The sequence below is a fragment of the Cervus canadensis genome, chromosome 30, assembly GCF_019320065.1.
Source record: "Cervus canadensis isolate Bull #8, Minnesota chromosome 30, ASM1932006v1, whole genome shotgun sequence".
NCBI lineage: Eukaryota > Metazoa > Chordata > Mammalia > Artiodactyla > Cervidae > Cervus > Cervus canadensis.
The window spans coordinates 43,773,414-43,785,702 of NC_057415.1; the positions used below are offsets into that span (position 1 = coordinate 43,773,414).

General features: G+C 44.5%; 1 long non-coding RNA gene across 2 annotated transcripts; it reads right to left on the minus strand.

The window, feature by feature from the left end:
• Nucleotides 1–330: 330 nt before the first annotated feature.
• Nucleotides 331–12,058, minus strand: LOC122431976. Of its 2 annotated transcripts, XR_006266680.1 has the most exons (4): nt 11,925–12,058; nt 6,467–6,552; nt 1,922–2,006; nt 331–1,171 (listed from the first exon to the last, which is right to left on the minus strand). It is a non-coding gene; the product is annotated as an uncharacterized LOC122431976 (long non-coding RNA). The 2 variants fall into 2 exon arrangements; XR_006266681.1 differs by lacking the exons at nt 331–1,171; nt 1,922–2,006 and adding an exon at nt 3,813–4,293.
• Between the last annotated feature and the right edge of the window lie 231 nt (nt 12,059–12,289).

A 12,289-nucleotide genomic window follows, 5' to 3' on the forward strand; every position in this document is an offset into this window, starting at 1 on the left:
GAGTTTTGTTTCAATGTCTCTCTTTATTTTAGATTGGATGCACAAATTTTTCAATGAAAGCACAATAGTTTTTAAACTAGAAGCAGGGAATAAAAAAAGAAAAAACTTGGCCAAAGTCTTGAGTTCTGAATAAAAGAATCAAAGAATGCTCCTTCACAGTGCTTCTAGGGGACCATATAAATCAGTTTCTGGGCCTCTGCAATCTAAATATTATAAAAGTTAATGTAACATTAATTTATTGGTGCCAGAATAAATACTAGAAAATTTAAATCTTATAGTATTTTATTTTTTAAAAACATATACACATATTTAGACATAATTAATAGAGGAGTCTGAGAAAGTGTTTTGTGAAGAAAAAGAAATAAAGAAAACACTATTACAATCAGGTTCTTAGAACATCTGATAAATCACTTTCATGTAAATTTCATCTGGTGAATTTAGAATGGTGATACTGTAACTGAAAGGAAACATGAAAACACAGGGTCACAACCAAGAAAAACCTTCTGCTGCAATATATTACAACTACAGATATGTGTTCACACACACGCGTTTAATGGGCTTCCCACGCCCTGCTAGCAGTGAAGAACCCTCCTGCCAAAGCAGGAGACAGAGACACAAGTTCAGTGCCTGGTCTGGGAGATCCTCTGGAGGAGGCTGTGGCAACCACCCCAGTATTCCTGCCTGGAGAATCCCGTGGACAGAGGGGCCTGGGGGGCTATAGTCCATGCGGTTGCAAAGAAGTGGACACGACTGAAGCGACTTAGCACGCACGCACGTGCTTAAAACTTACACACACGTTTATGTTTAATGTTAATGCACAATGTTAGCCCTTCCAGAACAGCAGGACCAATGCTGCCAGCATCCCCAGTGGTGCCCCCGGGATGGAGGCAGCGCAGGCACGGGGCCGTTGGGCTGGGGTCTCTCAACAGAGACACACAGGTCATCGGCCGGAGCGAGACACGAACGGCCGTGAGAAGGTCACGTGTCCTTCAAGCTGCGCTGACTTTCAATGCATGGTCGTATTTCAATTTAAATAACATTCTGGTGGGTGCTTTCATTGATTTTTAAGGCAGAACAATGCAGATAATAAATGAGTTTTCATTTTGTATTCTTAGTCAGGAAGTCCATACAGCAATCTCACAGCATTTTTTAAAAAAATTTCAACATATTTCTGTAAAATGGAAGGTAGATGTAAAGTAAGTCATGTCTGCAGTCTGTCAAGTGTTTTACGATGATTTCTATGTCATTTTAGTCATAACATTTGTGCAAAAATCACTTAAGCTGCACAAACCACATGCTTCTGATGAATAAAGGCATATTTGCCAAAACGCAAGTGAACTAATTAGAAATTCTTTATGTCCTGCTTTTCAAATCCTGCAGAGCCTATGCATCACCTGTGGATCTTTTCAAAACAGGTCCCTGTGCCCCGAGCTTCCCGAAGACCTTGGGGTGTGTTTTATGCTCTTCACCCACTCCCTGTCCCAGGGTCACCTCACCACCTCTGCTGAGGGGCGCCCCCCAACCCCGTAGCTGCCGAGGTGAGTCTGGGCCTCTGCTCACGCCTGCCTGGCCTGGTGGGGTTCTCCGGGGCGCTAATGGCCCCACCTGCATAACAGCGCTTCCAGAAGCTTCCTTCTCTCTTCTGCAATTGGGGACCGACTTGTGAAGCCCTCACTCTGGGGCTGAGCCACAGGTTCCCTATCCTAATTGCCCTGCTTTCTAGGTCCCCGTGGTGTGACCTTTTCTGGTTACAGAAATCAGACTCCACTGTAGCAGCTTAGGGGGTGTCTGCCCTCCCGAGTCCACCTTAGCCTCTTGTCCGTCCATCTGTCTGTCTGCGATTCCCCGCTTCAGCCTGGCTCCTGCCTCAGCGGTGCTGGCGGTCTCAGGCTGTTCCGTTAAAAGCTCACCCTGCGCTCACCTCCAGAGTCCGCTCCCTCCTGCTTCTGTGTGACGCGGAGCTTTGTGTGTTGGCAGGGATGTCAGCGCCTGAGCACAAGCAGGACCTTTCAAAAGACACAAACATGGCCGGTTAGCAGGAGGAGCGAGGCACATGCAGATACGCAATAAAGGAAAACGTATCATTAGACAAGTGTAGGGCTGCGGGAAGAAGCTAGGAGAGGCCTTTATACCCAGAACAGTACACAGCTAAGGATGTTTTCTCTGCTTAGGGGTTTATTACCACTCCGAAGAGTACAGGAAATAAATTAATACTCAAATGTCACTTCTTAGATAAAGTCAGTAGCCAATGTGAAAAAGCTCTAACACATTCTCTCGGATGCAGCAAGGAGCGTGGCCCAGAGCACCGGCTGCCGTGCGTCCGCGGCCTCCGGGGCCCCCTGGGCTCTGTCCAGTCCGTGCGGTCCTGCGCATCTTTCCGGTCACCTTCTCTGGCTCAGTGCCATGATCTGCGAATAACAGTAGCATTTACCGCCCTGGGATTCTGAAGGATTAAGCGCCTCTGTGTGCCTGAAACAGAGACTGCGCTGACCGCCCGTCACCATCTCTGCTCACCAGCCCCCTCCTCAGACTGCTGACCCGGCTGCCCCCCAAACTCGCCGCCATTGCTGAGGCTCCCCATCTTCTCAGCGGACAGCCTGCCTCCTCACTCGCAGACTAATCGACTGGGCACCTCGGGGATCGGCTCCAGGCCCCTCACCCATCCCAGGTGAGAGGCCCCCTGGTCCAGGTGAGGGGACTCCGCTGAGCCCGAGGTTCGTCGCCTCTGGTTTGCCTGCAGTTCCTCTCTGTCAGGCCCCGTGTCTGGGTTTTCTCTACACCCCGCCCCGCAGACAGATGCTCCTCCACGGCTGCAGGTCTGACCAAAGCTATCCTCCACGTCTCCCTCTCTGGACTCAGCATGGCCCCCTGAGCTGTGGGCCACGTGTCTCTTCGTCTCAGGCTCCCAGGAGGATGCATTTTGCAGGTTTTTTTGTGGGACATCCCACATCTTTTCAGTGTGTTCCTGACACTTAGCCCTGCAACGCTTTTGTCATTATAACTCTCAAAAGTCACACCACTAACTTAGTGAAAATCTACCCAGCTCTTGCCATGCGTCTTTAGGGGTCAACAGAAGTTCTGTGTTACTTACCTGTGCATAGCAGATAGCAAAACTGATACAGAAAAATAGACTGCATTTCAACCAGCAATGAAATGGGGACAGCTGCAGCCCTGGGTCAGGGCAGCCTTCATCTCCCGCTGTAACAGTGGGCTGCCTGCTTGCTGTTCCTGCTCTGGGCTCCTGATCTAGGGCCTGTGTTCCTGACGGCAACCAATGGGCAATCCTGAGACATTTAGTCTGGGATCTTCCTGTCAGGGGTGTTATTTGCTTGAAAATATCCTTCATTTGTTTTGGTAGTGTCAATTCAGGCAATGCCAATTTTTTTTGAACAAAATATTGGTTTTAAAGTTGGCTTAAAAAGTGCAGCTGCCATCTTCATTAGACAGTAATAAATTAGTAAGATTAGGATTACCAGCTTAGCAGGTTTTATCTCCCTTAATTTTCCTAACAGCAGTGGGTGGTGTGGAGGAGCAGGTGCACCGCGCTTCCTGTGGGAGACCAGGGGCGGCGTTGAGGGAGAGCCCAGAGGGAAGGGGATACGCAGGTCATGCTCGGCTTAAGGCCAGTGATCGAAATAACACTAGAGTTGCTCAAGCATTTTATTTTGACCAAAACTGTCTTCTCCTAAGGTAAGAAAACAGGGCAAATAATTTAGAATAATTTTGTATTAAAAAATGCTTAGTACAAGAAGGTGGTTATACTTAGAGTATTGCAATCATTCAAAGACTCTGCCCTCCAAAATCACCTTATCACAAATGATACAAGGTCAAGGTCTTGCTGTCTTTGGGTGCCCACTCTCAGAAGTTGGAGGCCAGTGGGGCATGTTCTATTCCAAGCAAATCTTTCTCTGCTCGCAAGACAAGTCATTCCTTTTAAATGCGCTTGGTGACTGTCGTGTATTTTTACAAAGAAACACAAAAATCTTTGAAAACTGGAAGACTGTGCATCTATTCACAGCCGCATGCCCACAGAACCCAAAATACCCACAGTATCAACTTCATTAAGAAAGTGGAGCAGAAGCAAAACAACTTTAAACAAAATCATTCAACGCAGGAAGTCCCAGCTCGTGAGGCCTCTAATGAGTCTCCTGATTGAGCTTCTGCGCCGAGGCTCCGAGCGGCAACGGGCGCCAGAGTTAGACGTGGCAGCTGCTCCCGCTACACTCCATTCACGGGAAACCACACTTGGGCTGATTGTCGCTCTCAATAACTGTGAGATCACTGTGGAACCAGCTTGGAAAAAATAGCAAAGGGAAATTTAGAAAAACTGTGCATTAGCTATGGTATACATTTTGGAGAAACTGTATATTATAACTAGAAATTTCACTATACCTATTAATAAGCCAAAAGCTAGAGATGCAAGCATAGCTTTTAACAGACATTTAAATCCTGAAAGATGGATTACTGCTTTATTTTCTATTCTTTTAACTTCTTGAAAGTTTTTTTGGAAACTATTCATGCTTCTTATACAAAGGAAAGAAAATTAGAGTTTTTAGAAACCAAGTTTGAAATAGGACAAATGGGGTAGTTAAAGACAGAGAAGATAGTAGTTTTGATGTGGACTCATCACACAGAAAGATGATAATTATGTGTGGACGTGACAAGATGATTAGCTTGACTGTCATAACCATCTCACCATGTGTATCAAATCTTCATATTGTACACCTTAAATATACACAATTTTTATTTAAAAACATAAAAATACATTTTTAAAGTAAAAGAAGAGTGAACATGTTAGAGAAAGACTGGGATTCATATCTGTCTACCTTAAACAATTCACTTATCTTGTGGTCAGATTCATTTTCTAAATAAGAAAAATTTCACTCAATAAATATATTAGCCGTAGAATAAACATAGGGCAAAATCATCTATTTCTTACAGAGAATTAACTAAAACACGTTTTGAATGTGTTATCCATTGATTATTAGTTTGGTACCACACTAGTAAAGAGCACAGGCATTACTTCCCAAACAAAGGTCCGTCTAGTCAAGGCTGTGGTTTTTCCAGTGTCATGTATGCCTGTGAGAGTTGGACCATAAAGTAAGCTGAGCACTGAAGAATTGATGCTTTTGAACTGTGGTGTTGGAGAAGACTCTTGAGAGTCCCTTGGACTGCAAGGAGATCCAGCCAGTCCATCCTAAAGGAAATCAGTCCTGAATATTCATTGAAAGGACTGATGCTGAAACTGAAGCTCCAATACTTTGGCTACCTGATGTGATGAGCTGACTCACTGGAAAAGACCCCGATGCTGGGAAAGACTGAAGGCAGGAGGAGAACGGGACGACAAAGGATGAGATGGTTGGATGGCATCACTGACTCAATGGACATGAGTTTGAGCAAGCTCCGGGAGTTGGTGATGGACAGGGAGGCCTGGTGTGCTGCAGTCCATGCAGTCACAAAGAGTCAGACCTGACTGAACAACTGAACAACAATAACCATACTAATATAAAACTGGTACAGTATTATTAGTATCAGGCAGGGTTTTCCAGAGAAACAGAATCAATAGGATATATACACACATACCTATGTGCGTACATGTATGTGCACATGCATGTAAATGTATGTATAGGACTGCTGCTTTTGGTGTGGAGGCTGAGTATCCCCAGGTATTCAGTCTGTAGGCCTGAGAACCGGAAAGTTGACGTGTTGGCTGCTGCCCCAGCCTGGAGCCAGAGAAGACTGAGTCACAGCTCAAAGAACATTGGACCTCAGCACAGCAGATCCTCACTTGCTCGTCTTCTGTTTCATCAGGGGCCCACGAAGCTGGGGGATGCCCCCTGCACGGTGGATGGCAGCGTTCTGTATGCAGTCTACTGACTACACCCTAACAGATGCACCCATAGTAGTATTGACCAAGCATCTTGGTGCCCTGGTGCCCAGTCAAGTTGATACATAAATATTAACCATCACAATTGACATGTAAGTTAGTACCTTCAACTGAAATTGGTTATAAGTAATTTCCTAAGTTTTCTAAGACTGCCGCTTTCTGCTCCATCACCCAGGCTGCTGTCCACCGCCTGCCCTGTCTTCTGGCAACACACGCACAGCTGCAGAGACGTGGCCGGTCAGACCCGAGACCCCGCACTGGGCGCGGGCGCCCTCCCAAGAGGCAGAGTCTGGGAGGAGGACCCGCTGGCCTGCAGAGGGTGCACCTTGGCTGCCCAAAGCTGGGCAGCTCTTCCCATCACAACTTCCTCACTTACGCTGGGGTGGTAGTAAGATGATCCTGAGCTTCCTTAAAACTTCACTGTTTTAGTTTATTGTCTTTCTTGTTCAGTCCTGGAATTGGGATCTTTTGTTACCTACATGGAAGATCTTTTCCTCCCAGAGGGGCCTTGATTGACAGGCCATTCTTCTTCATGCTGGAGAATCAGAACCCTGAATCACCAGGTGTCAGAAATCATACCTATACTATTCCAACGGATAGCGTGTTCCTTGAAGACCACAGGCAGATTCTACTCATCTCCACATGTCCGGCTCTTACACAGGTTCCTGGAAAGCAATGCATGTTTATTATATGTATTACTCTTGTTACAAGTAATACATGTTTATTACATATATTATATTAATATAAATATAACATTAATATTGAGTTAATATGTGCTCCTTTGGCATTGAAGCATTTTATATGTTTCACTATTTTCTAAATAGATATCAAGTTTTTATTCAATGAAAATAAAATGTCAATATTTTCATAGAAGGTAAATACTTTTATCCTTCTTTGGGAGTATCTACAAGAGAGTCATGAAGAAGAATATTTGAAATGGATAATTTGGCTTCTACAGACGTGGGAAGGACTGCTCAGAAGAGAATGAATCCAACTTTTATCCTCTTCATTATTATTAGACTCAAAGATCAGATTCCTGTGTAAAGATGCTTCTGAATGTTTGGGGCTTCCCAGGTGGCCGAGTAGTAAAGAGTCTGCCTGCAATGCAGGAGGCCTGGGCTTGATCCCCGGATGGGGAATATCCCCTGGAGGAGGAAATGGTAATCCACTCCAGTATTCTTGCCTGGGAAATCCCATGGACAGAGGAGCCTGATGGGCTATAGCCCATGGGGTTTCAAAGAGTCAGACGCGACTGAGTAACTTAAACTAGAGATGTTTGGCAACATTAAGACTGTTATTGTGGGTAAAAAACAAACAAAGAAACAAAAACCCCCCAAATATACATGAAAATGGTTGTAATCTTTCAGTTCAGTTCAGTTCAATTCAGTTACTCAGTCGTGTCTGACTCTTTGCCACCCCATGGACTGCAGCAGGCCAGGCCTCCCTGTCCCTCACCAACTTCTGGAGCTTGCTCAAACTCATGTCCATTGTGTCGGTGATGCCATCCAACCATCTTATCCTATGTCGTCCCCTTCTCCGCCTGCCTTCACTCTTTCCCAGCATCAGGGTCTTTTCAAGTGAGTCAGTTCTTCACATTAGGTGGCCAAAATATTGGAGTTTCAGCTTCAGCCTCAGTCCTTCCAATTGACATTCAGGACTGATTTCCTTTAGGATGGACTGGCTGGACCTCCTTGCAGTCCAAGGGACTCTCCAACACCACAGTTCAAAAGCATCAGTTCTTTGGCGTTCAGCTTTCTCTATAGTCCAACTCTCACATCCATACATGACTACTGCAAAAACCATAGCTTTGACTAGATGGACCTTTGTCGGCAAAGTAATGTCTCTGCTTTTTAATATGCCGTCTAGGTTGGTCATAACTTTTCCTTCAAGAAGCAAGCTTCTTTTAATTTCATAGCTGCAGTCACCTTCTGAGTGATTTTGGAGCCCCCAAAACTAAAGTCCGTGATTGTTTCCACTGTTTCCCCATCTATTTGCCATGAAGTGATGGGACCATATGTCATGATCTTAGTTTTCTGAATGTTGAGTTTTAAGCCAACTTTTTCACTCTCCTCTTTCACTTTCATCAAGAGACTCTTTAGTTCTTCGCTTTCTTCCATAAGGGTGGTGTCACCTGCATATCTGAGGTTCTTGATATTTCTCCTGGCAGTCTTGATTCCAGATTGTGCTTCATCCAGTCCAGCATTTCTCATGATGTACTCTGCATATAAGTTAAATAAGCAGGGTGACAATATGCAGCCTTGACACGCTCCTTTTCCTATTTGGAACCAGTCTGTTGTTCCATGTTCAGTTCTAACTGTTGCTCCCTGACCTGCATACAGATTTCTCAGGAGGCAGGTCAGGTGGTCTGGTATTCCCATCTCGTTCAGAATTTTCCACAGTTTATTGTGATCCACACAGTCAAAGGCTTTGGCATAGTCAATAAAGGAGAAGTAGATGTTTTTCTAGAAATGTCTTGCTTTTTCGATGATCCAAAGGATGTTGGCAATTTCATCTCTGGTTCCTCTGCCTTTTCTAAATCCAGCTTGATCTTTAGGATAATGCAAGTATTTATAAAATAATGTCTACACAAGAAAATTATTATTTATTACATAGCAAAGGTCAATGATGAACCAGACCATTTAAAATTTCTTTAAAAATTGGGAAGTGGATAGACTAGTACTAGGAAATTTGAAATGCTGGCCCCAGAGGAAAAGAAAATGGTATATCCTGGTGTCCAGCCCAACATGTGAAGAGCTTGGCTATTACCAGTCCCATCCTCACAATAAGAAAACAGCTGAATAATTTGAAAATAACAACTATTTAGATTCATTGGAGAATTGAGGTTTCAGGGCAAACAGTCACCCTGAAACCTGAAGAGATAGATAGGTGAGTGCAGAGAATCACAGCGTAAACAGAAGCCTTGGAGCAATCAGCCAGCAGGAACACTTAACAGCTGGCTGAATAATTTCTGGAGCTTGAGTGTGGACACACTTGAGAGACAAAAAAAGGTCCTTTTGGGCCAGGTCATTGGAAGGTCCCCAACTCTCGTGAGTTTTACCTCCAGGAACTCTACCAGGTCCTTAGAGTGAAGATCAGAGAACACCGCCTCATGCTTTGGCAGAGGGAGGGGAAAGGAGCCCTTTTGAAACATGCCCAGAGTACTCCGTCCTACTTAGGAGGCTTGCCTTCAGGGGAAACCTTGTTACCAGAGACTAACCATTTGAGGCTTTATCAGAGCATAACCCAGGAAAATTATTCTTCAGAAGTGAAGGAAAAGTAAAGACTTTCTCTGACAAAGAAAAATAAATTTGTAGCAGTAGATCTGCCTTGTGAGAAATATTAAAAGAATTTCTGAAGAGAGAAGGAAGGATATACAGGCCTGAGACTCAGACCTACATGGAGAAAGGAAGACTGTTAGAGAAGGAATAAATGAAGATAGATTTAGGATCTTGAAACTAATCTGCACAACACTGTAATGACGGATACATGACATTGTGTGCCAAAACCCATAAAACTCCACAGCACAGAGAGTAACCATAATAAAAACCATGGACTTTGCTAAATACAAATGTGTCAATGGAGATTCACCAACAGCAACAAATGTGCCTCACTAACACAAGATACTGCTAATAGGGAAACAGTAGGCGGGGGGTGAGAGGGGATATATTGGGGCCTCTTACTACCCTCTGCTCAATTTTCCTGTGAACATAACTTTATTTAAAAAATAAAGTCCCTTATTTAACAGAAACAAGAATCCACATAAATGGCAACAAATAAAGGGCATCTCTGCTGTCCCCAGACTAATTTTTCTCAGATTTATCCACCCAGTAATTAACATCCCAAACAATACAAATACAACTGCAGCTTCAAGAGAATGAGCTTATTTTATTACCTTGCCTGGTAATACTCATCATACACCTGATGTCTCTCTGTCTATGTTGCATGTAGACATGCAAATGTGTGCATTGGATACAGAGTCAGCATACTGGGGGGAAGAGAACTGTGTGATCTTTAAGTGATCTCTCTGGAGGATAAAGAAAGAGAAGAGGACTGATTTTATGACTGTGAAACCTTCATCTTTCTCAGCTGAATTACACTTGCATGTCTCTGCCGTCAGGGGACTTGCCAAGGGGGTCTGGTGGAACATTTGGAGATTATTAGACTTTAGAAACTAAACTATAAATTTGGCCTCATCACTTGCTGAGATGACAGATGGGGCTCAGCCACACACATCATTCTCCCTGCATCAGACTACTACTGCTCCTCTTTATAATTCTATGAACTTCAAAAAGTGCTTTTAAGAGCATGAAGCCTGGTTACACTCACAAAAGCCTCCAAGCTGCTTCATCATTGACTTTGAGCCAAGGGCAAGTGAGGATAGAGAATCTCTCTGTGTGGGAACAAGCAAAGTCTGAGTTGGGGGCCTGTTGAGACTGTGAGGTGATCCCTCACAGTGAAGGGAAGAACTTGAAGCACACTGATGCTTCCAGAACATTCCCTCCATTCATGCAAACAACTCCTGGGCATTTCAGGAACATGCCCACAAACGCTGCACCTTGTAACAGCAATACAGAGCAGCATGAGGGCCTCCAGCCCAAAGAAAGGTCAAGGATTCACTCATCATAGCTGATCTTTTCAGATAAAACTGGAAGAAAGGCAGCCGTAGTCTCTGACATACTGTCCTCTGTTGCCAAGGCATCAAGTTTTATTACAGAAGCACGTGGACCACAGAACCACATGAATCACAGGACCACAGGACCCGAGGACAACATGGACCACAGGATTGTAGGACCACAGAGACCACAAGACCATAGCTCTCTGCCTTACGACCAGGAGTGAGACAGGGAGATTCAGCTATTTTGATTTTTTTTTCCTATCTCTATTCTTGTTGCTGTTTAATTTTTGAGTGTAACATTCCAGTATCTTTCTAATAATGAGTTTCCCAGGATAAAATGGACTGCCTTGTGCTATTTTTCCCTTATCTTTGAGCCACAGAGGGCTCTCCTGATGATCAAGTGTCCAAGTCAGTGGAACAGGGGTGCAGACATAGAATGTGCATTTTGACAAGATCACAGGCGATCCTCTAGCAGGTGGGTCAAGGGTCCTATGTTGAGAAAGTCTCCATGGGAAGCATCCAGACACTTCACGCAGATGCCCAGCTGCAGGGTGAGGCAGGCTGTCCATACCATCCCTTCTAATCTACAGATTCTAGGGTTCATTGCTCAGATATCTTCTTTGGGAAGACGAATCTGTAATACAGGTGCAAAATAGATAGGGACAGAACTCACAGCAAATGGAAAGACCACTTAGAAATCTTTGAACTCTTCCAAGTAAAACATCATGCATCCCTGGACTGGTCCAGGGGGATAAAACTATGCTTGTCTACTTCCTTCCCTCTAAGTCTGAACTGATCACACCAAACAATTACGAAATGTTAAGTCATTGACATTATTAAGCCTGTCCAGATTTCCCACAATTACTAGATTGTCACATGGTATTCTTTGCTATAATTACCTAGCAAAAAATTTAAATCAAATTGACAAAATAATTAGTCTATTATTTTTCCTTAGAAATTTAATCATAGCTCAATGATAAAATAATGAAACACAGGATTATAGGACTTGGATTAAAACTCAGTGACATAGGAAAAATTAACAACTCACTCTTGAGTGCTTAGATGACCAGAGACATATCCACTGTAACCCCGTTTAGATGGAATGCCTATTGAAATTATAAAGTATAATAAGGAAGACAGAGTAGGTTCCACGCTATTTGGGAAGGGCCTTAGGGTGGTCCCAGGCTGGGGGCTGCTCTGACAGAGGTGGCTCAGCTTTCCAACCACTCTGCTTCCTTGGAGGAGGAAGTCCTTGCTTGTTGTTGTCTCCATGAAAGCAGCACAGCCCAACCGGAAGCATCCTGTCCTCACCCCCATCTCCCTACCCCACCACCCAGAACCAGGTTGTTATGACATATAGAGTCAACAAATTTGATCATGTTAAGTCATCAGTATATTTCTGGAATGTCCAACTATGCTTACCGCTGGCTCGGTCTCCCAGGAGAGCTTCACGGCTGCTCACTTTGAACCTGGACCACTCAGAGCATCCCCTGTGAGCGCAGGGCACCTGTGAGCACGGCAGCGCCCGCGGTCAGCACGCCCGCTGCCTGTCTGCACTCACGCGCATCTCCAGCAAAGACCAAGCTTCTTGGCTTCAGTTTTGAAGCACCATGTGGTCCTGTGCTGGCTCCAGGGGAATTCCTGCTGGGAAACTCCTTTAATTTTCCAGGGTCAGTCTTGTCCCCTGGACATTGGCCACAGGTCATCTCAACTATTCCAGAGAGTCTAAAAATTGGAGGTGTCTTGAGAGAGTCAAGACCTTCCAATCATATTCTGACTCTAATTGC